Source organism: Sturnus vulgaris, chromosome 3, assembly GCF_052056855.1.
Source record: "Sturnus vulgaris isolate bStuVul1 chromosome 3, bStuVul1.hap1, whole genome shotgun sequence".
Lineage (NCBI taxonomy): Eukaryota > Metazoa > Chordata > Aves > Passeriformes > Sturnidae > Sturnus > Sturnus vulgaris.
Window position 1 is genome coordinate 40964859 of NC_142245.1, and position 25538 is coordinate 40990396.

At 39.7% G+C, this 25538-nt stretch overlaps 1 long non-coding RNA gene across 8 annotated transcripts in view; it reads right to left on the reverse strand.

The window, feature by feature from the left end:
- Nucleotides 1-25538, reverse strand: part of LOC148224301 (uncharacterized) — a 75020-nt gene that overhangs the window by 11969 nt on the left and 37513 nt on the right. For 4 of the 8 annotated variants that reach the window (XR_015802310.1, XR_015802309.1, XR_015802312.1 and 1 more), the window contains exons 2-5: nucleotides 17648-17745; nucleotides 10258-10314; nucleotides 4940-5116; nucleotides 4065-4140 (exon numbers count right to left, since the gene is read on the reverse strand). This is a non-coding gene — a long non-coding RNA (uncharacterized LOC148224301). Of the gene's footprint in view, nucleotides 1-4064; nucleotides 4141-4939; nucleotides 5117-10257; nucleotides 10315-10834; nucleotides 10996-17647; nucleotides 17746-21611; nucleotides 22451-25538 lie in introns of those variants that run through there. The other 4 variants (XR_015802311.1, XR_015802314.1, XR_015802316.1 and 1 more) reach the window with 4 other exon arrangements.

Genomic DNA, 25538 nt, shown 5'->3' on the forward strand with positions numbered 1-25538 from the left:
ACAGGGCGGTGGGGGAAGGGACCGTGGGGCAGCGGGGGAATGGGAGCAGAGAGGAGCCAGACCTGGTGAGCTGAGGAGAAATTGGGCAGGAGAAACTTCTTTGTTTGAGGGACAGAAAGAACAAAGGGGAAGGGGAAATGATGGAAGCAGCAGAGCTGTCGGGTTAGGAGCTGCTCGTTGCTGTTCCTACCCACTGTCCACCCGCACCCACGGAGGGAAAAGGAAAAGGCAGAGAGGGAAGGGATTAGCATGTGCAAACACGCTTCTTTTGCTCTGCTTGTGGCAATCAACTGTCTCCTTTTCCTTTCTTCTCTCTTTGGTTGGCACTTTGGACAAAAACAATTGGATATGAAAATGTAAAGTTGAAAACCTAATACGGAAAGGCTATAGAAATACTGACTCCATTGATCTAAATGTAATTTGTCACAGGTCAGTAGCACTGGTTTCTCTTAGACAGGGCTAACTGCTGCAAAGAAAACTAACCTCCTCTAAATCTAATATCTAAAACTTAATTTTTTTGGTGTGTCCTGAGAGATTTATCAGGGAGAAGTTGGCATTAATGTCGCAAGTTTTGTATTGTTTGTATACAAAACTGTTTTGTCTGAGGTTAAAAACTCCTAGTGGAAACCATTTATTTGTGGAATGAAATGTCAAATCCCTGTGAGAAATTAATCCATATATTTACTTATCAAGCAGACCATCTAAAATATCAAAACCAGAGCAATACTCACCTTTTCTAAGTTAACCAATATCAGTTCTTTGCTGTAGGACTGTTTTCCTCCTAGCAATATTACAGCAGAGTAGTCAGCATTTCAATGTAATCTGCACTACAATGCCCTATGTTAATGCAGACAGATACTTCAAAAACAGAACAACATGTTAATTGTCCCTCCCATATAACTCTTGGGCCTAACAATTAGTACCCACTTTTATTAGCAGTTAAGTGCAGAAATATACCATTTAAAAATCTTACAACCTTTGTTCTGGATTTTAGGTGACTTCCACAAAATGTGTCTTTACTAATTTCTTTTGTAAGATTGAATCTTTGTTGTAAAGAGCATTTTTATTCCCTGACTTGTTGCCTGGATAGTAAGGTGGAGAAACAGGATACTTTATTTTGCTAAAACTTTAGTTTTATTTTTAAATTTTATTTTAAGAGATTAGTAAAAGCTGGAAAACATTCTTGATTGGTCATGATCATGGGTGAATTTTTTTCCCAGCTCTTTATCTGCTGTACTTGGAACTCTGAATCTGGTCGTTGGAAATGAAGCTATCTTGAAGGTTTAACTCCTCAGTTATAAAATTGGATTAAACTTCAATTTCTTGATCAAATCTGAAAAAAACATGGTTAAAAAGAGAGTACTATCAAACTCAGGAAGATTCTTCCTGCGAACATGAATTAGCAGAATAGCTATGTTCTTGCAAAATAAGCTGGCTAATCCCATTTTTGTTGTTTGGTGAATACTCATTGCCAGCTTCACTTTTCACACATTTATCATTTCAGTTGCTCTGTTTTAAGACGCGCTTTGTTCTGTGCAAGATAAACAAAACAAGCAGCAATTTCTGGAAGTAAAATATGGAGTTGCCCTGCAGATTCCTTTTGCTGCAATGAAGTTTGCACTGCCCTTACATGCTCATCCCCATCCTGCTAGTAACCAGGGTGTTCAAGCCTTAAACCCAATCTCTTTTGCATGGTAGCAGTGTGATAAATACCCTCCAAAGGCTTGCTTACGTAGCAGTGGCCACCAAGCACGGGCTACTGATGCCTGCTGTGGGGCTTTTCTTGCTGCAGTGGTGGGGGAGTTGCTGGCACTTTGATTTTATCCCTGCTTAAATGAACTGAGAGTTGGCCAAGCATTCCTCAAGCACCCAGAACGTGCTTTATGTACCTGGATAAATTTGCCTTGCAATTTACAGCTGTGACAAGAAAAATAATTTTCCTGTCCCTTTCGTGTTTTAAAGGATGAGGGAATCAGTTTTTACAGATGTAAAAGTTGGGTGTTTTATCTCACATGACTTTCTGGTGCTTACATATTTTTTCCTCCATCACAAATTATTAACTTTTAAATTTTTTTTTAACCTCCTAGCTCTCAATGGATATTTCTAGCTGAAAATAGTGACTCATCTATGAGAGGGGTTTTTCTTTTCTTCACTGACCATCTTTGAATCCTCAGTGTTCTCATCTCTCCCATGGCAAGAGTTTTGTTCTCTCATGCAGCTGAGGGTATTGTCTCTGCTACCATGGTCTGTTTATTTCCATGAGCAGCTACCAAGAGAGTGTAAACAGCCCACTCAAACGTGAGGTATGAAGACTTCCATAAAATGACACTGAAAACCATGCTTTGCAATATACCATGAACATGCTTCTAAATATGCTTATTTTTACTGCTTCCTGGAAAGGTGAATTTGTTGATTCATACTCAGTTTTGTTGCTGGCCCATACTGGTACATGGAGGGTCTTACACTTTTCCTTCCAGTTTAGTTGTGGTACAAGATAAAGTAAAAGATCACTGGTATTGTGGTTTTCAGAACTGGAAGAGGAACTCAAGTTTCATTACAGCAGTTTAAGCTTTGAGTTGCAGCAGCACCAACCATTCTGAAAAATTACTTCAGAGATTTGCTGCAGAAAAAGAAGACAAAAGAGTGGCAAAAACCTCTTGTCTTCATGTAAGGCCAGGATTATTGTTTATACCAAAAATTTCAAGTATTTATAGATAGTGTGTACCTGATGTAGCTTTTGGTGAAGTAATTTCTTGCTTCTATATTTTAGTAATTCCTTTCCAGTTTATGAAATTTTTCTTTATCTGCCTTATTAGACCAATGAGTAAGTCTTGATTTAGCTGCTTAAAGTTAAAAAATCAAACAAAATTTCACCATTACACTGAAGAATTAAACCATGTAAATTAATAGTATCAGTCAGTCCTGAACAAGGGATGTGTCATCATTGTAGTTACATCAGCTTATTTAAAAATACTTCTAGTATTTTGCTACTTAATTAAGAAGGGAGAAAAATGCAGTATTTGCAAAAATAAGCATTTTCACAGAATATGTATAATTTGAATTGGGAAAATCAGTATAAACAAGAATCCGGTTTTAAGGCAAATCTGAGTCCCAGTTCTACTGTTTGTTAAACCAGTCTAAATGTTTGGAGCCAAGTACAAGACCTGCCTTGGAGCTGGATTCTGCATAAGGATGGTGTCTTATTTCTGATGGGGCTTCCTTGGCTGGACTGCACATCCTATTTTACATGTGATGCCAGGAGGAGCCCCCTCTGGTAAGTGGAGGATTCCTGGGTGAGTGGAGCACGGGAGCAGGGTGTGGTGTGGGAGCCTGGCAGAGGCACTCTGTGCTTTTCTTTCTTTGCTTTTTTGAGTTACAGCCCCTCTGAGTCAGAAGAATACAGGGTAGCTGAGCTGACCCAGGGCATTTAGTATCATTACACTGATGTTCTTGGCTCTGATTTGCTGATTTACTGAGGGACTGAGTTTTCAAGACAAAATGCCGTTTACTTATAGCCAGACTACATCTTGAGATTTCTTTTTGTTTCAGTGAGATGAAAATATTTTACTTTGTTTTTTTTTTTTTTTTTTTTTGGGGGGGGGGAGCTTTTAGGTTTCTTTTTGGTTAGGTTTTGGTGGTTTTTTGTTTGTTTGTTTGGGGGGTTTGTTGGTTTGTTTGTTTGGGGGGGTTTTGTTGTTTTCTGTTTGTTGTGTTTTTGTTTTTTTTCTTTGTTTTGTTTTTTGGTTGGTCGGGGTTTTTTTGTTCAGGAAGGAGAATATGTTTCAAAATTCACGAATTCTCATTTTTCATCAGATCTACTCCTAATCAGATCCCCAAAACCTGTACTTTAAGAGTTCCTAGTACTGCATTTTAGGGAAAAGTTATTAATAACAGTATGTGCATGCCTATACAAGAAGTAGAGTTAAAGTCTTTGTTGCTGCATTCAGACTTCAGTACAAAGTCAAATCCGAATCTCCCTTCAAATTAGACAAAGCTTCCAAACTTCGTTCAAGAGACTTATGGAACCAAATACAATCGTATGGAATCAATGAGGAGAAACATACCAGCACTGGATGCTTCAGAGCCATGTCCTGAAGTGTCAAAAATTTCTTTTCAAGCTACAGCACTGGCACTGGATTTCTGCAAGACATGTAAAATACACCTCTGAAAAGGCTCATTATAACCAATTCATTTCATAGACCTAATTTGAATATTTACAGCATGGTGCTATGTTTGCAATACAATTATATTGGATATACTTTTTCTATTGTAATAAATTAATTTCCGTCTCTTCTGTTTTCTAGATCATCTCTTCTCTAGTAGGATAACATCAAACCTTCCTGACCTCAAACAAAGAGAAACTATTAGCAAAATGTTTCTCAGAACACCTAAGCAAATTTATCCAAAAATGAGCTGTGAAAAATTTTATTTGCATGTACTTTTGCATTCAAGGACGTTCCAAATTAGTTTCTATTAATAAGGGTACCAAAGTCAGCACAAATGGCACAAATCCTTGGAAGGTAAATATGTGCCTTGTTCTGTTTGAAGAAATCTTCAAAATGGCAAAGTTATAGACTTTTGAAAACATGCATCCTGGTTTGCACAGCAGGTTTTTAACATCAGAAGCAAACACCAGGATGTGATGTTTTGAATATTCACTTTCAGTATATTTGAAAGCTCACACCTACTTGTATTTGAATGTGTGATTACTTTCAGTAACTGCATTGTTCTGAATCAGTTACAAAAAGAAAAGGGTGTTGGAGACCTTAGTATTTATAATAAATCATGTTTCTGCTTTCAGTCAGAGAATGAAAGAATATAGGCATTTTACTCGCTATTACTCTTGTAGACATAAACTTTAGATAGAGCTTCCTGCAAGAAAGGCTGTGATCTAGGAAATATGCTGATTCAAACCATTATGTGGAGAAAATATACTCACATTTCTGTGACACCATTATCTTAATTTCTCAATTCATAGAAAACTTTCATGCTTTGGAAGATCTCTTGTAGTTCTCTCCCTGATGCTTCTTTCTGGCCAAAACTGGAATTGTGTTTTCCTCCTCACTGTCTCAGTGACACTTGGTGATTTATGCTGTCTTGGAAATAGATAATCTGCCTTGGGATAAGAGAAAACCAAAACTGAGTAACACAAAGCAATTCTGCACCCTCCTAGCAGAATACTGAACAAAGCTAAAGGGCACAATCAATAACATGCTTGGAACTGAATGCATCTTTCAAGCTTTGGCTTGAAACTTCTGTTAGTTACTGGAACTGTTCACCATCTTTTTGCCTAGGCCGTAGTTTTAGACTGGATTTTGGAATGAATAAGAAAGCACATTTCTGCCAGTTGGCTTGGGGAGTGAGGTTCATGGCTAACTCATTTCTGAGTTCACCAGTCTAGATCACCATAAGTGACAGAGGATAGCTGAGATAGAGAGAAGCTGAGATGCTTAAAAATAGGTAAGAAAAATGCTGTCAGAATCAGCTACTATTTGACATGTGCTTCCTGTACCAGAGTAACACACACAGTCAATATCTCCATGCACACTGCTTGTTAAGCACACAGTATGAAGAAGCAATTGGAGGAATAATGCAAAAGGGGTTAGTGTTTGTTTCTCAAGCCATACATCCCTGAATTCAGGAAGAATGTCCCACAGCCTGAGATTATCATACGCCATCATTATCATTGATTTTACTGGTTTTGATATTCAGTAAAGTATTAGCTAAATAAAGGAAATATTTATTTATTACTTTATTCTCTTTTGTTTCTTGAAATAATTGTTCTTTAGTCAAATATCTGTCACTGATATATCCAAAAAATCAGAAATTAATTTAAACAAAATGGGTCTTTGCTCTCAAATTTTCCCATTGACTTTCATTTATCTTTTTAGTAGTAAATATTCAGCATTTCTTTTTATTATGTACTATAATAATAAAAGCTTACTACTCCTGGTTTTACTGCAGTTCTGGACTCATACCTGAAAACTGGTATTCTGTAAAAGTCCTGATATCATTTTCTTGAAAGGCTTATCTGTAGGCATTAGATATCATGAGATATGAAACCCTATTTTCAAAGCCTAGAAGATCTAGAAAAAATAAACTTTTGTAATGGTTCATACTTGAGAATACAGAATTTCTAACCTGTAGAGTAACAAAAACATGAAATGTACATGCAAAAATTATTTTAAATTTATTACTTTATCCTTGCCTCCAATTTCTTTGAATTCTTTTTCTTTCAATAAAAGTCATGCAGAGCAGAGAGAGGTTGAAAACAGATGTGAAGCCCTGCCCCTCCAGTCTTCTGGGCAGATTTCCCACTGATCTACCAGAAGAGTACTTTTTCAAATAATTTTTAAAATAAGAATTTTGGTCAGAGTTAGCTCTACCTTGAAAAAGTGTACCTCTGCATACCGGGACAGAGTAATATACATGCTGTTATATATATACTGTTAGAGTTCTCTCCCAGCATTACAAACAATCTCCTGTTTTTCTAGAGGACAGAGAGTCTTTTGTCACCAAAGCAAGTGCTTCGTCAGAGCTCAAGTATGGAACCAGGTTTTGTTTCACAGGGGAGAACACATGGGTCAGGGTAAATTTTAAATAGCTCAGCTTTCCATCTAAAATGAAGCCTCACTGTGACTTTGAGATCATTAGAACACGTGAGAGCCCCATCAAAACACTGAGGCTGCTCTCTGTCACGGAGCCAGCTGTATTCCTAAAGGCTTCAGTGAAGCTTAACCAAGGAGTCTGCAAGGAGGTCCATCAGCTTCCTGAACGAGACTGGGGTTCTACAAGGAGAGGACTTTGTTTAACAACAACAAATACAGGCCACCACTCTCATCCTCCACTCACATTCTTAGAACAAGATTCATAACATTTCGTTTATTACTCTGGTAGCTGGAAAGGGATTTTAAAATGGGAAAACAGTGATCTGGTCTTAAGGCAACTGGGATTTTCTTTTTGTTCATCTGGTTCTCTGTCCCTAAGGCCTTTTGGTCCAACAGAGATGTGTTCATTCATGGAACACACAACATGAAACAAAATAGACTTATAGCCTTCCTTTGCCAAAGGTTGTTGTTATACATGGGGAAATAAATCTGAAGTGTAATTAACTTTTCAGTTAATTGCTATCTGGCCTCTGTATTTTTTTGAGCACGTGGTTAACATGGGAGCGCTAGTGTCAGTTATTTTAATGATTTTTAATATTTGGGACAATTTTTCCCATTGTTTTGGTAGTCAACAATTGTGAACAACAATTTTTTGCAAACGGAGAAACAAAAACAAACACTTGTAACTCAAAAGTTAGTATAATAACATATTTTAGAATGTTACATAAATCTGTTAAATAGTGAAGCTACTTGTTTTTCTACATAAAGCTCAGAAGAACTGAATATATTTTAATACAATATTAAATATATTCATACATAATAACAGTAATTGACCTCCCAGACAATGTCATAGTAAGAATGCAAACTAAAAATTTTCCTTTCATGTTGAAAATATTTCTTTTTTTACAGGTTTTGTACTGTAAGCAAAAATATAAAAAAAAAAGATACTGTGACTATTATAAACGGAGCTTACTCAAAGGAAATTTCATATTTTAATCAGGAGATAAACATTGTCTGTATAATACTGTGTAACACTGGACATTTAATGACCTCCTTAAATTCCTATTCACACAATTAATTTGATGAAGCATTGCATTGGACTCAGAAATGCCAAAACAAAAAAAGATTCTGTATAAAAAAATCTTTGGTTTAATTACCGGGTTTTTTTTACCATATTGGAAGAGCTGTAGAAAGATATAATTTTCTTTATAAAATATAATTTTTGTATTATGTATCTGAAAATAGATAGCTTTTAACTTCCCCTATTTTGTTGGCTGTTCCAGCAAGCAAACATGACTTGTCACTAACACTCTCTGCTTTTCATTTTTTTACTGTGTGACAGCATCCCTCGTTCATGAAATGTATATCTACCTGTAATTTACAATGAATAAATAAATTGTCATAAATGATTTTGAGTAGCAATTTTTAATCCCAACAATCTTTAAATTTTATGTATATAAGATGGCAAATTCACTGAGGTCTTTATTTTGTTGTTCTGCATGAATTCAGTAGCTTGAATTATTTGCCTGCCTCTCCAAGGAAGTAAATCTAGCCAAAAAAAAAAAAAAAAAAGAAAAAGTTATTTTATTTCTAACGAGAGTTATTCGATCACTAAAATCCCTGAGTGACTTCAGGACCAGCTGTGAGCCAGGGCTCTGGAACTGAACTTCAGAAGATTTCAGGAAACGTTCTTAATGCAGCCTCCACTTTCAATTTATAAAACACAGGTGTGGGTGACTCGTTCTAAAACACTTTCAGCATTCTGTGTTCCACTAGAGTGAGACCCAAGCAATGGGTAGGGCTGTACAGAAACAGGAGCAGGGCCATGGGCTCCGTGGGCTGCTCGGCTGCACATTTTGGAAAGGAACTGATACGGCACTGTAGGGGATGGATTTTTCTGTCCCACACCTAGCACTAGTTACAAGTTACAGTGAAATAAACTGAAACAGCAAATGAAATCAGACAAAACAGTGTATCCCGGTGACATCTTTGGAAACAACCTGTGAAACCAGTAGTCTGGTATATGTAAAATAATGTTTAAGACCAGATGTGACATCCTTTGGCACTGACCACTCAATACATCTGTGCCTACTTGCAGTCTTTGGGACTTTGGTGACTGTACCTCGCAGAGCCCGGTAGAAATAATTCCCTGCTATGAAGAATGACAGCAAGGAAAGTGCAGCTTTAGCTTTCATCTGGAACTTCTGTCCTCAGGAGTTTTGAAGCTATATTTGTTAAGTGGCACGTCATATCCGCACCTAGAGATTTAAATACATACAGTACCACTTCTCTGGGCATATATGAATCTGCTCATGTGTACTGGGTCTTTAGGTGGCTGGGATTTAAAGAGCGAATGCTCCCATACCTGCTTGACTGGAATATTTGTCCCTTTGAATCCAAATTAACAGCTTTTTAAAGGACCGCCAAAATCCTCCCACACTTAGCGAATTATTTTGGCATCTGCAGTAACAGAGCATGATGCTCACAGTTACTAGAAGCTCCTCTGCTTTTTCATTATTCAGTCCTTTACGCCTCTGAAAAAAAACCCCAACCAACCAACCAACCGAAAACAATCCAAAAAACCAAAAAGCCAAAAAACCTCAGGAGGACTAAGAAGACCAGGGCTCCTGGGAAACACGGAGTTAACACCAGCCGGTTTTGTTGCCAGGCGTAGGAAATAGCTCACCCCGGCAGTCAATTTGCCTAATTGATTAGAAGGCTGATTGCAGCGGCGAAGGAGGCGATACCGGGAGGGGGGATGTGCATGCACAGAGGCTTCCCAGGAATGGGGGCTCCTGCCCTGGGAAATCATTCCCACCCCTCATCCTGTGGATGGGCACCCCGCCCGTCTCCAGCGGGTCGGACTCGGAGAGACGGGCGCAGCAGGGCAGGGAGCGCCGGTGTCACCTCCTGGGTGTCACCTCCCCGCTGTCACCTCGGGCCCCAGTGGGCACAGAGCCCATCCCGGCCGGGAATACCCTCAGCCCCCTGCGGAGAGGCTTTTCCGAGGGACAAACCTTGTTTTGCCCACCCAAGCTCTCCCCACCCTCAGTCGCTCAGGGCTTTGCTGCTGCGGCATTCCCTGCTCCAGCACTGCTCCCAGCAGGGACCAGAGATGGTCTTACACTTTGCCTTCCAATTTAGTTGTGGTACACAATAAAAGGACAAAATGAATCCACTGATACCGTGGTTTTCAGTACTGGAAGAGGAGCTCAAGTTTCATTACAGCAGTTTAAGCTTTGAGTTGCAGCAACACCAACCTATTCTGAAAAATTGAGTGACGGCGGCGAGTGCCCGCGGTCCCCGGGCTGCGTGGTTCTCTAATCCTCTCTCGGGATGCTGCCCTGGCACTCCCAAGACAGTAACCCAGCCCCTCGTCTGGGCTTTTCCAGCTTGGCTTCATTACGATTACCATGATAAAGACCAGCTTTTTTTTTTTTTCCCCGACTTCCCTTTTTAAGTCTCTACTTGCTCTTGACTTTTCTGAATTTCTCTTTGAAACCTTGACACTTTGGTCGTTCTCCCAGACAGATCTAATTACAGGAGTTCAAATAAACCTTGGGGTTTTTTGTTGGGCTGGGAGGTGAGGGAGTGAGGGGAAAGCATGGATAACAGAGAGATGCTGTGAAGATTTTCTGGAAGAACTCACCTCCTGACAATGCTCTTCATGTCTTCTCTGCAATTCTGAGTGCCCAAAAAGTTGAAGCTGTGGGACATAATCCAACATCCAGGTTTAGCATAAAACAGAAATACCAAAACATGAGTCTAACAGGATAAGTATGAATTGGAGGCTGCCAACTCTTTCCATGTGCAATACTCTGACTTCTTCCAATAACACTTCACCATTCTTACCTTGAAAAAAACATAACAGTTTAAATTTTAAAAATAAGAAAAACCCATGTAAAGGCTCATTCAAACCATCACACTGTGAAACGGCCTGGTTGCTTACAGTCTGCTACAGCACTCATTTGGTGCTGAAGTGAACAAAAATGCCTTTTAATTTTTCCCTCCGTATCTCCAGGATTCGCTGGATTTCCTGGACAGTTCCCAAACCCGCCCACTCTCTTTAACTTGTAGGAATTACTGATCCCCATGTTGCTAGGGTTGCAAGGCATTACCAAAAAAAGTATTTCTGGGCCCTTTATGAAAACTTCTCTGTCTGATCCAGACATGACAGAACTCAGGTCAAATTTCCTGAGAGCAGCACGATTTCAGTCATGGCTCACCTGGGGGTGGTTTCCAGAGGTTTTCCTGTATGTCAGTACCAAAAAAGGCAGTCAGCTAGGGAGGGCAACATAGCCATCATCAAAACCCAGGGTAAAAGGGAGAGCTATGACAGGGGTTGACTTTTGCCCTGCTGACATTTGTAAATCACCTGGAACAAAGACACGTGGGAAAACTGAGCCTAGCCTCGTCAGAATAATTATTTTGTTATCACCAATTCAATATTTAGTTCTGTCACTAGAGGTGCTAATGCATTTTTAGGAAATCAGGCTGTATTTCTATCGTTGTTTCTATGTATGTAAGGCTAGATGTTGTTTCTTTTTCTCCCATTACTTCCCAACTCCTTTTCCAGGCTGTAAGTCCTTGTATACCCATACACTTTATCAGAGAGGCTCCTGATTTAGTGTTCTGAGGACCACTATTAGAACCACTAGACACAGCTTTAATCCTTTTGACAAACTCTATTTGTATTCCTCCTGTATTAATCTTGGAGTCCATAATACATCATGCAGTGAGAGAGTAGTGGATAATTTTATTAAAGCTGTGGGTGACACCAGGTGGGAAGAGACTACAAGGAAGTTGGGTTTAGAATACAAAGTGATTTGGATAAATTGAAGGCATGGTCTGAAGCGACAGCAGCAGGCTATCCAAACGCAAGACAGTGCTCACAGGCAAGAGTAATGCACTGCATGAAGCCAGGCTGCCAAGCAGCTGCTTAGGGTGTGAGATGAGAGCTGAGTAACTACCAAGGGCTGCAAGCCTTGCAAACCCAAACACTGCAAGAGGAACCAGAAGCATAAATCCAGGCTGGAAATCACAAAAAGATAATAATTCAGTCATTGTGCTGTGTTACATCTTTGAGGCAGTACCACATCCAGATGTGTGTGAGCTGCTTCAAGTGGGACACTGAAGCAGAACAATGAAAGTCAACAGAAATTCTGAAAATGCAAGTAATTAAAACGGTGATAGCTTAAAAAAAAAACCCTGAAGAAATTATGATCTGGAAGTCTGTGTAAAGGAATTGATAGGGTTTTTTCCTATATATTTTGTTACTGGGAAAAAATAATCTAAAAATAATTTTTAAAAGGAGGAATGGCTCTAGTTGCAGGAAGAAGGTTAAGGTTCCAGTTTGAGAAATACACATTTTAAAGGAAAGGAGATGGGGAATCTGGGCCGAGTTTGACAGGGAAAGCAGGTCCCTGAGAAAAGGATATATAAATATCTATTAATGATGAGTGGGTATTACCTGAGGCTGCACTGGGAAGACGAGTGGCTTAGATTATCTTTTCTTTAAAATATAGGAATCTTCCAGTTCTACAGTTCCAATAGCAAATTCAGCCTAAAGCTTTTGCAGTAACAGAATTTTCCAAAATCCAATCCCTTAAAAAAATGTACAGGTTTTGAGAGAGTCTCATAAAAATAAACTGAAATATTTATGAGCTATGTTATTGATTCACCTGTATTTTACCATCCTCTACAAAATGCTGTTATCTGTTCATATTTTATTGTAATATTTTAGGGGAAAAAATTGTCTTGTGCTTAACTAAGCAGAGAGTGCAACAAGCCATCAACTCTAGGCAGACTTTTTAAGGCCATTAGTATATAAAAATTACTTCTGAAAACACCATGAAGTCTGTCTACAGTACCTGACCTTAAATTAAATCAACACTCCTAAACTAGCTAAAGAGAACCATCAGTCTGCAAGCTCCCTAGTATGCTTTTCTGTTAATTCTTAAGTCCAGAGATAGAAAAGAAAAATCAAGGAATGACAGACTGATTTATTATGCTAGAGTATGTACTAGATTACTAAAAATAGATCATGTAAAATAAATTAAATAATATCTTAAACTGATTTACATAAATATTTTTCTTTACCTATGATATATCAAATTATGTACTTCAACTACAGTTTATCAACATGAATCTAAGCATTCTTTTTAATTTTCTGCTTAAAAATATTGTATTAAAAAATCACGTAAGAATAATTACTCCATGCTCCAACATTTTTTTTAAGTTATGCAAATCACCTGTGTATAACAGAATTCAGTTTGGTGTCCCCTTTTTCCCTTTTTTGAAACTTTTAAACACACTGACACACTGGACCACATTCAACTCCTGTATGAAACTAAATTTCTACCTGAATTTGGTGGATTTATAGTAATATCCAATGTTACTTTTTCTTTCAAGCAGAGAACAGACTCAAGACTACTGCAGTTACACAGCACAATGAAGTTTTATGTCATTGGTATTACATCTTGGGACTTTACTGTGAGATAATTTTATACTTCATATCAGGACAGTAGATAATTCTGTTGATTTTTTTTCCCCCCGTTCATTCTGAAAGATTTTTTGTATCCCCAGTAAATTCCCAAATTAATTTTTTGAGGCTAGAGCAACACTCACTGAACTTGTTCAGGATTTGACTGTATTGTCCTTTTATCACCCCACAGAAATTCTCTACCTGGTAGATAGCTCATTCGGTTCTGAATTACTAGAGTTTTATCTTTGGATCTCACCCTAACATAGATGATAAATATCAGAATACTCTTAAGCCTTGTAAATTAAACGCATATAGCTCCTATATGGATGACAACAGCAGTTTGCATTTTCTCCCTGAACACACTTTAACATGCATAGACAGGAGTGGGGATATACTAGTTCAAAGTGAGCTTTTGGCCTCTTGGGGGCACAGGAAAGTTTGGTTGCTGCAGCAATTGCAATTCCTTTACAGGATCCCTCCAATTCGGATTTCAGCTACAATAGCACAAATCAAAAGCAGCCTCCTGATGCTAGCACGGATATCGAGCAGAAGTTAACACTATATACGTATAATAAAAAAATTCAACCTGTGAGTCCTGGAGGTGTGTCCTTGTTGCTATGGGAGTGGTAATCATCAATTTCCTGGCTGGTATGGGCTCCAAGTACCCTTCAACATAGCTTTAATGTTGTTTTTCACACTTGCAAAAGATACAGATTTTAGCTGTAGTTCAGGCGTTCCCAAGTGAAATAAGCTCTTTTCCCTGATATTGTGCTAGGATATTTAACTTAACAACGCAGAACAAAACAAACAAAGAACAAACAAAACCAAGCCCAACCAAAAAAAAGATTAAAAAAAATTAAAAAAAATAGTCATGTTGTGATGAAACCCTTACAGTGTTACCTTCAACATTTCCAACAACCTCCTGCCAGAAACCATTCAAACTGGTGGCTCAATGTACCTGAGACAGCTAATTAAAGAAGGAAGTGGTCAAAGTCATGCTTTTTTTGTTGGTTTTTTTTTTTTTTTTTTGGGTTTTTTTTGGGTTGTTTTTTTTTTTTTTTTTTTTTTTTTGTAAACTTCAAAGGTGATCCCTCTCCTTCCTCCTCTTTACATTTTACTGTCTGGCTTTCTGCCCATCCTGCAGCTGTTGGCTGAGCCTGTCTTTCATGGCGTCAAACCTGCCTCCTCACGGTCCATAAAGTTACAGCAGAGATCGTGATACGCAGGTGTGGAAAAGCCAGAAGTGCAAGATGGGCCCGTTAATGATTTTTCTGGCACCCCATGCTGAGCTGCTGAAAAAAACAGAGAGCAGCTCGCAGAAGGCAAGGGACTCTTTGTTTGCAGAGGTATTTGAGATTGTATTACTTCTCCCACAGCAAAGGTGTTGGGTTTTCACTTTAAGGGCTGTTTACAGAAATGATTCACCTTTTATACTGCTTTTAAAAAATGCTTTGAGGCTTTAATTGGACACGGGATTTACATCACACCAGTATGAAAACTCTTACTTTTCATTTATCCCCCCATTAAATCATTCAGTGATCCTACTCAGTGATAAGCAGCCACCTCCCATTGTGTGGACTTCACAGAGGAAAATAAAAATCAATCACTAGGGATTCATTTATGTCATAAACTTTCATCTGGAAATTTCTTCAGCCATTTACATGTGGGCAATGAAGGCAGAGGGGACCAACTGCTGGGGAAGAAAAGAACAAAACAGGAAAAAACTCAATAATTTTCGGTTGTTCTTGAAATAACTGAACAATTTAATAAACTGTATCTAAAACTCTTATCTTATAAAAGTCACTTAAAAGTTTGCTTTATTTTAAACGGTCCTTGAGATGTGAACTGGGCGTAAAGAACAACTTTTAGCAACTCCAGCTCAAGATTTTTAGAAATGGGTGCCTGAAACGAATAGCCTACAGGAACAATTTTCCAAAACACACAAGTGGCACATGATATTCTCCACTACTCAGAATCAATGGGACTTGAATTTTCAGATCATCCAAACACCAAGGCATGGCCTGGATTTCACAAAATATTTAGTGCCCAACTTCAACTAATGTCCCTATCTCTCTGTAGGAGAGAGCCTGAACAGCTGCTTGTGGGCTTTAAATCTGCCCCTGAGCCCCTAATTAGGTGTGGGATGCCAGCACTTCTGCAACCTCTAGGTCCTAGATTACCTACCACCCCAAATTTTAGACATTTGTATTTTAACCTAGGGGCTTTACACCAATGTTTTAAAGCTGGGCAGCATTTTGGTGCTAAAAAATTGTGAGCAAATGACTGAGAGAAGCAGCAGGCGAGGAACATATTGCAAGGGGATGGAAGGTTTAAAAGGAGTTTTAGTGAGTCAGAAAAGTGTCAGCTGCACTGTCATCTCTGCTGTTTGCTCGTACAGCAAAAGCTTAGAGAGGGAGGGATTTGTCTACACAAAGATACTGGGCATCGCCCAGATCTCAAAGCTCTCAGTTCTGCAGCTGCTCATCCATCTAGACCTATGCCATGGTTTAACCCCAGCCAGCAGCCAAACCCCACTCACTCCCTCATCAGCAGGATCAGGGAGAGAATCAGAAGGGTAAAAGAAAACTTGTGAGTTGAGACAAAAGCTGCTTAATAGGGAAAGCCACACAAATAAGCAAAGCAAAACAAGAAATTAATTCACTTCCCATGGGCAGGCAGGTGTTCAGACATCTCCTGGACAGCAGGGCCCCATCACATGCAATGGCCACTTGGGAAGACAAAGGCCATCACTCCAAAGATCTCCCCGTGTCCTTCTTCCCCTACCTTATACACTGAACATGATGTCATGTGGTTTGAAATGTCCCTTTGCTCAGCTGGGGACCTGTCCTGGCTATGTCTCCTTCCAGCCTTCCATTCACCCCCAACTTCCTCATCAGTGTGGCCATAGGAAAAGCAGAAAAGGCCTTGGTTCTGTGCAAGCCCTACTCAGCAATAAAAGAAACATCTCAATATTATCAACCTTGTGTTCAGCACAAATCCATAACACAGCCCCATAGCAGCCACTGTGAAGAAAGTTGATTCTTCCCCAGACAAAACCAGCATAACCTATATGATTGATGTGCCCCATCTGACAAGCAGCCATAGATGAATTTCAAGCTCCTGACCAGCTCACATATTTTTTTTCCTAATACTTTATTTTCACTAACAACTATTTCTGATGAAGCAATTCCTAGAACTGGGAGCAGTCACAAACCTGAAGTCAAGCAGAGCTAACCATAAATGGGCTGAATCCAGGTGCACGATGCTTCTGCAACTGCTTCAGCAGTTGTTTGTGCCATTCAGTGGCTTATGAAGTTCTGAGGCATCTGGACATCTCTTCAAGAGAGACCAGTAGGAACCAGAATTTTTACTGTCTGCAACAGTAAAAAATGCAGTGTGGTCTTCTCTATGCCTCAAGTCAGAGCTGGCATGGCATGGCTTTGCTGACAAGCAAATGAATGGAGCACCCTTCTAAAGCCATCAGGGAATGATTTGCATGGATTTCATGCTGCTCCTAAATCCAATTCTGTTAGCAGAATTCGAAGGGAACTTGGTACATGTAAGACGCTGTCTCTCCTATTTTCCAATAACTGCTGTGGAAACAATGCCTGGACCTTCAGCATAGAAATACAACACAAACTGTCCAACCCAGGACTCGATAAAGATGGTCTGTGACCTAAAAAAGCAACCAAAGCTCAGAAACCTAACTCAGGAACAGAACTGTCAGACTACTCTTGTACAGCAAGGAAATATGGAAAGAGACATAGAGAAGGTAACCACTCTCTATATTTTTACTGCAAACTTATTTCCCAGCTGTCAGAGGGAAGAGTAAGGTGAGCTCATGAATAATTGCTTCTGCAGGTTCCCTTGACCGCCAGACTAATCTTTAGCTATCCATCCTGCAGCAGTCTGTAATAACCTTCCCACTGTGTGTCAGCAGATAGATTTTTTACAGCAAAGCACAAGAAAACAAAATCGTTTTTAAACCCCAAAATCTCGATAGCCTTTGTGCTGCACTCACAAATCACCTCATAACATGGACTGGCCTTTCTCCTTATGTTTGTGATGCCTCAAAATATCTTCCCATCTGTAGGTATCATAGTTCATGACAACTCTCTGCTATCAGCTTTTCAAGAAAGAAGCTGTAACCTTGCAGCTCTGGAGGGTTATGAGCCAGTGCTTCCACAAGAAATTTTTTTTTTTAAAAAGCATATTAGGAACTGAAAAGCTGAGGGAGACTGGATATGGAGGGGGAGGTGTTGCTGAGTACTGTGGTAAATTATTTGCTGTGCCACAGGACTCCTCTTTAGCCACATGCATACTATAAAGTCTTTTTGCATCACAACTCTCTTCTCTGGTGATGATGGCAATACTCTGCAGTAATAACTCTGTAGAATAATAATAACTGTAGAAATGGCTACCAAGTGCAGTTCTGGTAAGGTCAACGGAAAAAGCTGCTGAAAAAAATAGCTTTAATTTCATACACTCATCTTAGTAATTATAGAGCAAAATTTAGCTGAAAGGAGCCAGCAAGGGCTGGGGTTTTCACACTTACCATAGGAAATATTTGTTCTGTTTCTTTTTGGGCTCTGTGTGTTTATGAGAACGAGGCAGCCATTGGCAGGGTGCTGATCCCAGCAGCCTGGCTGGGTGCTGTGGGCAGAAGAGAGAAAACAAAGTCAGTAGGATGAATTTTATACATGGGATATTCAACTCACGATAGTTTATTTGCCCCTTGATATGCCATCCTAAAATTAATCTTCCCCTGGAAAAAAGTAACTAACATAACATGCAGGAATGTTTTGGAGATAATGTTTTCCTTATGGAAGCCAATCTCCCTTTATTTGAAAGAAAAAAGACTTCTGAAGAGGACCACATTATGTTTCATCCATGCTTCACTCTCTTCTCATCCTGTGTATTTTCTTTCCATTGGGCTGTATTCTTCACTAATCTACTTTCAATGGAAGCAGAGAATAAATGATTTAGTGTCAGCAAAACAGGTCCAGTTTTACAAGGGCATATCTGAAGTAGCCCTTCCCTGTTATGTCTCAGCCAAAACAGGTGGAAATTATCAGCTACAGGAGGTCTTCTCCCCTCCTCCTGGTATTTGTACAGCTACGTAATCAGCCACATCAAGAAGGCATCTACAAACTAACCTGAAGAAAAATTAGAGAGTGGAATGGGGAGATGATTTTCCTGCAGATCAGAACTAAGATCTGCCTCCCAACACAGGGGGTGTGAGATCCAGCAGGAGCACAAGCAGGAAAGAGCTGGAGTTGACAAATTAACTTTACACAGCACACTTACATCAATCCAAAATTGCTGTGAAACTAAAGTCCTGGCAGTCAACAATTAAGAATAAAGACACATACACACACACCAAAAAAAAAAACAAACATTTTTTTCTTTTTGGTTGAGCTGTGTGAGCTGGCTCACTCTAGTGTCAGAGAAGCATTATCAGGAGACCAAGGACAAGAAAGGGAGGGGAGCTGGCATAGCAGCTATAGCTGTTATGTAAGCTTAGGTGTAGCACCAACCCATCATTTAGAGCTTCTGTGGCAAGCTGATCATTAGCAACACTACAACTTGAAAACTCTTGAGATAATTTTATCTCTTTTTCTTGCTGGCTAGAAAAATTACAGTGGTTCTTCCTGAGATCTGTCATAAAAGGCAGTTATACACGACTATACAAAATCTGTCTGAGACAAAGAACTGAAACAGAGATTAAAACTTTGCTCAGGCCACGTAATCATTCTTTCAAAGAAAGAGAGGGGAGGGAGAAGATCCTACGAAGTGTTGCACAAAGGCTGTTCTGATGAATCCTTAAATACAGTGATTTTACTTGAGGCTGTTATTATACTTTCCATGAGCCCTGGAGAAGTGCAATTACTCTGGTTCCCTGTTTGCTCCCGTATCTTCCTGCATTTGCCTCTCTCCCAGGAGCAGCACACAAGCTGCACAGCACTGGTGATTCAGAAATGCCTGGATCTGGCTCTGCTGGAAGCAGCCTAAGTGTAAGGTATTTACACATTTTCATTTCCAGGCATGAGCCAGAGGTGCAAAGGTTCACAACTGGGGCAGCAAAGGAGACCTCAGCCATGAGGTAGGCTCGACTGGATCTGATGGCAAATTTCACACAAAAGCTCACGTCAATGCCTCAGCCAGTTTTGAGGCTCTCAGATGAAAGAGTTTATGACAATGATTTACTGAATAAAAACAATGAATGCCATCAGCAGATTCTCATTATTTGACAGGTTAGGTTGGCGATAACAACTGTGTGGATGTGATACGCTTGGATTTTGTAATGCATCTGATTTAAAATTTTCCCATGAGACTTTGTACTTGTCAGCACAGGAAGGTTCAGAATGAGTACATTGAGACAGGCCAAGTTGAACTGAGAAAGATCCTGAGCAGCATGATCTAGATTTGAAGTTGAAGCAGAAGTCACATGAGAAAGCTCCAGAGATCCTTTGCAATTACTCTTTTCAATGCTTTTAAGTGCTTATAGCAGTAGATTTGATCTGGTCACTTTAGCAGAGGCATCCTGCTTCCCTTGAGTACTTTACCAAGAGCACTTACAAATAGTGACAGCCATGGTAATTATCAAAACCGAGCACCTCTCTGGACTCTGCCTTGGCCAAATATCAGCCACTGCCCCGTGTGACAACTGAGTGAAATATAATGGACCCTTGAACAGGGTCAATAATCAGGCCCTCTTGGACTTAAAATGTAATGAATAAATATAGGATTATATGAAGAGATGTCAGGGAAAAAACACTCTTTGAAGTTTAGCATTCTTCAAACTGTGAGACCATTAGTCTTAGCCTGGAGAAGAGCTTGTGTACCTCAGAGACCATCTCCTTTTTGCAGCTGGTCTAATTTAAGAAGCCTACAAATAATCTTGTCTGTGTCTTTCTGACCACACAATTCAACACAAACTGCTACTGAGAGGGAAAGTGACTGCAAACATCCCTGTTACAGCAGGAAGATTAGGCAGGAGACCAGCTGAGCAAAGAGAGAAGGCAGCAGGGCAGCCTCCTGGACCTGGTGCCAGAGGTTAGCTATATATTGTACTTTGTAAACAACAAAGTCCTTGCAGCTCTTCTCCTGCAGAAACCCTGCAAACAAGTTAAAGCAAGGAAAGGGAGTTATTTCCAGCAACCTCCACAAGTGTGTGCATCCCACAGTTCTTTGTCAAACAAACATTAATTTTGATAAAATGAAATTTAAGGAAGGATAAGTCTCAGAGCAAAGCTTTCATCATAACTCCCCGAGTCTTTGTTAATGTGTTAAACATAGGAGCTCTACTTTAATTCCAGCCCTGGGGAGAAGGGAAAAAAAAAAAAAGAAAGAAAGAAAAAAAGGAAAACCTTGCCACAATGCTTAACTATTATGGCCTAAAAAAAGAAAATTGCTAAGTTCTTGCAAGACAAGTAATACTTCCATTTCCTGCATGAAGAAAACAAGGGGGAAAAAAAGAGATCCAAAGAGGGAAAGGATCAGGCATTCAGCCTAGCCTCCTGACTCAGTGAGAATCGATTTTTTTGCTTCTTGCTGCATGGTCCTGCAAGTCAATGCAGATCCTGACTTCTTGCCTCAGATCTGTTTCAGGAGAGATTTTGCACCCATCAGGCGAAGTGTGCCAGCACTGGAGTGAGCAGTGTTATCGGGTGTTAGCTGCAGCACTCTGATACATCCTTGAGAACTAGCACATCATTAGGGATATTTTCACAATGGGATGTGGGGGTCTTAGGTCCACGTCAGACAAAACTGAGGATGCTTTCAAGGAGGAATTAAAAAGACAGTAACAACTTTTAATAACTGTTCGTTTAAATGTCCTTTTCCCATATGACTTCAGCACTATTTTTTTAAATTTAAAAAAAAAGTTTTGATAAAGCAAATCTGCACACGCTTCTGTTAAAAATAATAAAAAAAACCAATTACACAAAACACCCACAACACACCCAAACAATGAAATACACACCACCACCCCTTTCCCCCAGATGGAAGTATTTTTTGAAATGTGTTCTGGAAGAGAAATGAACAGGAAATATATTTCATAGTGCAATACCCACTATAACAGAAACAAAGTCTGAGTCTCTGCACTTTGGGCAGTTATTGCCACCTCCCTGAATTAGCCACAGTTTACACCTACTTGTGCTGATATAAACGACAACACAAGAGCAAAGTGATAGAAAACAGGTTTGCAATGTCTAGCTTCAGCCAAACACACCTGCAACCCTCTCACAGAGCAAACTATATCTAATTTACTGCATACTACAATAACACTAATAAGGTCTGTGGAATCACATGTAAAAAATTAGACATTTTATACACTGGCCTTACAAAAGATTTCATATTGATCGATATACACACCAACATTGAAACATCCCTGTTCACATGTTACATTCTAAACACATTTTAAAATAAATTAAGATGTGTTCTTTGGCACAGCTGATGCAGGACCTGCTTCCCCAGCAGCCACTTTGATGAAAAAAACAGTGAGAGTTCACACTCACCAAGGACTTGTCAGCTGAAGGCATCACAGTTCCTGGAGAGCACTTCCAATTCCCACAGGCAGGTCTCTGTCTCAGTGACACAGCTTCAAGGGCACACCACAGACAGCTATGAGATTAAATATTAAACTCCCTGGCACACTGGCACACAACCTCAGCCATTATTATTTGTAAACTACATGGCTGAACAACTCCAGATTTTCAAAGAGAGAAGTGATCCTGTGGTTCACTGTGAGTTTGCTGAAAAGCACAAAGACCTGTGGTGCTTCCAGCCTTCCTTATCTATGCTGCTGAAAATGAACTGATATAGATCATTCTACACATCAATCACCCCCAGTGGGATGTCAAGAGACCACAAATATCATATCTGAGACTACTCTACTCATGAAAGAATTTGCGCTTAAGAACTCTAGATGATTTCCTGATTATCAAGTTTCATTCCAGAGATAACTGGAAATGTTTTATTTGAAATTAATTCTTGAGGGACAATCTTAACAGAACATCTATTCAGATTATCTACCTGTATCCACTCTGTGTAAACAAGCTTATTCCTTAGCATTGCTAAGTGTGTGAAGGGAAAAGCCCCTGTCAGAAGAGTCATCAGTCTATTCACAATACACCATCTGCTTTACACCAGTTTCCACATAGAATGTTTCCCATCCATAACTCACCTGCATAATAACCAGAAAACCTCTACAGTGGGGTCCTCCTCGAGTACTTTTACTAAGAACACATTTATCTCCTAGCGAAGGAAAAAAATTAATTTCAAATCCATGCCTTGTCTCTGATGCAGTGGAAAAACCAAATTAGTCTCTGCTGAAATACCACTTCCTTTTAGGATGAACTGCTTTAAATGTTCTAAGCAAATAATGATTTTTTTCATTCTTAAACTCCAAACTGTTTTTTAGAGATTTATCTTATATATCTGCCTCTCATTCTTAGAAATTATATACGGTATCTGTTTTTTGCATAGATTCTCTGGCATCTCCTGCTCCATATCCAACTCTATTTGTTGCTAAAGTTAACGGTAACTTTAGAATGAAATGAATGTTAACACATAGAACTTTAGAAAGCAGAATTTCACACTAATCTCAGCTGCTGTGTCTAGAGTTAAAACAGGAGCAGCTGGTGTCCAGGAGGTTCTGGTTTGGGAGTTGTGGTGCCAGTGGAAGGTGGACTGGAAAGAGAAGGAAGTTTATTTATATGACTGATGACAATCTCTTGCCTATCAGGGCTTGCTTTTCTCACATTTTTTTGCCAAGAAGTGAAAGAATTTTGGTGTGAGTCCTCAGAAAATGCGGTTCCTCAAAATTCCACATCAAGAGGCACAGTCTCTCTTCCTGTCCCTGCACTGGGGGCCAGGTCCCACCACCCACAGCCTCCCTTCTCCCAAGGCAGGTGCATTTCAGCCGTGCCTGGGAGAAGGAAAAGCCAGAGTCCCTTTCAGGACATCTTGGGGCACACAGACTGGTACTGCTCTGGGAAGGAAAGGCTGGCTGAAGCATGAAGAGGACCAGTTTGGGGATTTATTTTGTTGTTATTAGAAACTAATGAGGGAAGGAAGAGAAGGGAGCCACAGTCTTTGCTTGCTAAGATTCAAGTAGTCACCAGACACACACACAAGACTCCAAGTGCCAGGCCCTCCTTGGTATTTAAACTTCTGCCTTATCCCTCTGAAGCCTGATGTTCCTATTCACAATCAGCACCTCTTCCCTGACCCAACCTGGCCCCTTCCTTTTTTCCTCTTCCTCTGCTATGCTGAACACTACACGAACCTCATTCAGTTTTGTCCCCTTCTCAGCTATGTGACAGTCTGCACTAAATTTCTCCTTCCTGATTCTGACCCTTCCTTGTCACCCTTTTTCTCCTTTAAAACTTACCTTGGCTTTGGCCCCTCCTTTTGGATTTATGTCTATGGATTTAAGGAAGAGATACCCCATTTATTTTAACACACAAGCTCAAACAGCCATAAGTTTGACCTAGGCTGCAAGGAGCAGACTGTGGGCACTTCTATGCCCCCCAGTCCTAAAAAATCACCTTCTATGTTCCATTGCAGCCCAGCACACATATGGATTTTCCATCACCCTGGAATGGCTCCTCATTCTCCACTATCTCTTGTCCTGTCTGTGAGAGCTCTTCAAAGCTCTATCCTAGGTGTCATTTTCTGTATCTTATCCTCAGGGAGCCTCTCCTCTTCACACTGATATAACTATTACCTTTAGGTAAATGGCTCACAAATCTGCATCTCAATACCAAAGTGATCTCCCTCAGTTTAGCACTACACATTTAATAACACTTCTGATCTGCTGCCCTGGAAGGATGACTATTTGTTTAAAACTAAACTTTGCAGTTATTACTGAGCGGATTGTCTTTTTCCTTTGATGTTATTTCCTTTTATGTTATTTCCTCATCTCCATCGCTGTTAGCAGCAAAATTCTTCCCGTTTCTAAAACTTCAATTTTCAATTCCTACTTTTAATACTTACTTTTTCTACCTACCAGTGCTGGAATAATTCCTGCCTTTCAAATTGTCCTCCACAATAAAAGAAATAAATCCAGACAACATGCTTATCCATATCTTGGCCGTCTTGTTCTACTACAAATATTTTCTTCTTCAATTCTTCTCTGCTTCTTTTTGGACCAGTGATGAACTGAATTATACAAATACATTACACTCCCAGGACATGTTGCACTTGATATAGTAAGGTAATCACAGAAACTCTAATTATATTAAAAATAAAATGCAGCAGCAGTAACGAAAATTGTTGCTCTATCTCTTCTGTGACTTCCCTTCCTGTACTGCTGAATTTTCAATTCCTGCCAAGTTATACCTAAGTTCTATACTAAATCTGGGTAAAAGCTCTCACTTGCTGGCTTCTTGCAGTGCCCATGATGAACACAGCCTCAAAGTGACATTTTAAAAAGCAACTTGGCCTTGTATTGAAAATCTCCTCATCAGATTTGTGCCTGATTCCCACTCCTGTTTCCAGATACCAGTTTTTACAAACCTTTCTGGAACCTTGATACAAATCCACCCAGCGTGCCCAGAAGGGCAGAAAGAGGGACAGACAACAGAGCTACAAACACACCTAATTTCCTTAGAAGAAGAGTGAAGAAATTATTAATTTACAGATTTACACCATTTGCTTACACTTTTAGTTCCTTCAGCTTCCTTTCAGTTAAAAGAATTACAATGGAAGAGGCAACAATCATTGCATTGAAACCATCATCTTTATGATTCAGATCTATTTTTCTAGAGGCATGAAATGAAGGAAGGAGTGAATGTCACTGATGCAGGATACTCTGCCATTTCAGAAAGCCAAGACACACCTGTTTCCTCTCAGCATTCTCATTGATTTCTTCACGTGCCAGACCCACAGACCATTTCTTAGGGGCTGCTGATGCTCTGCCAACACCAGGAAATCAGAGGAAACCTTCCAGCACAGCAGCTGAGCAGCATGAAGCCACTGTGCCCGTGCCAGGAAACTCTCCTACCTTCAGGCCAAGGCAAGCTGCTGATCTGCAGCCCTTCCCAGAGCACCACAGCCACTGCTCTCCACAACAGGACTGTCTGGCACCTTTCAGTCTCCAAGATGTCGGGGTCTCCACCTAAACCAAGATTACAGACTGCATTTCTGTGCCTGAGATGGGTTTTATTAAAGCTCTGACATTCAGCAGTGGAATACATACAATTCTGCTTAGACATAAACAGTGTTCCAAGTATAATGAGTAACATCTGAAAAAGTAATCTATTTTCTTGCTAATCAGTCAAATTTCATTCACTTCCAGAGTTTATTAGATTTAGTGGCTTCTTGCAAGAAAAAAAGAAAATATCTCCTTACCCAACTTGTAATTGTTTTAATAGCTATTTGGGACAAATTTGCAAGAATTACAGGTTTTTTGTAAAATATTTTACATATGGACTTTTTTT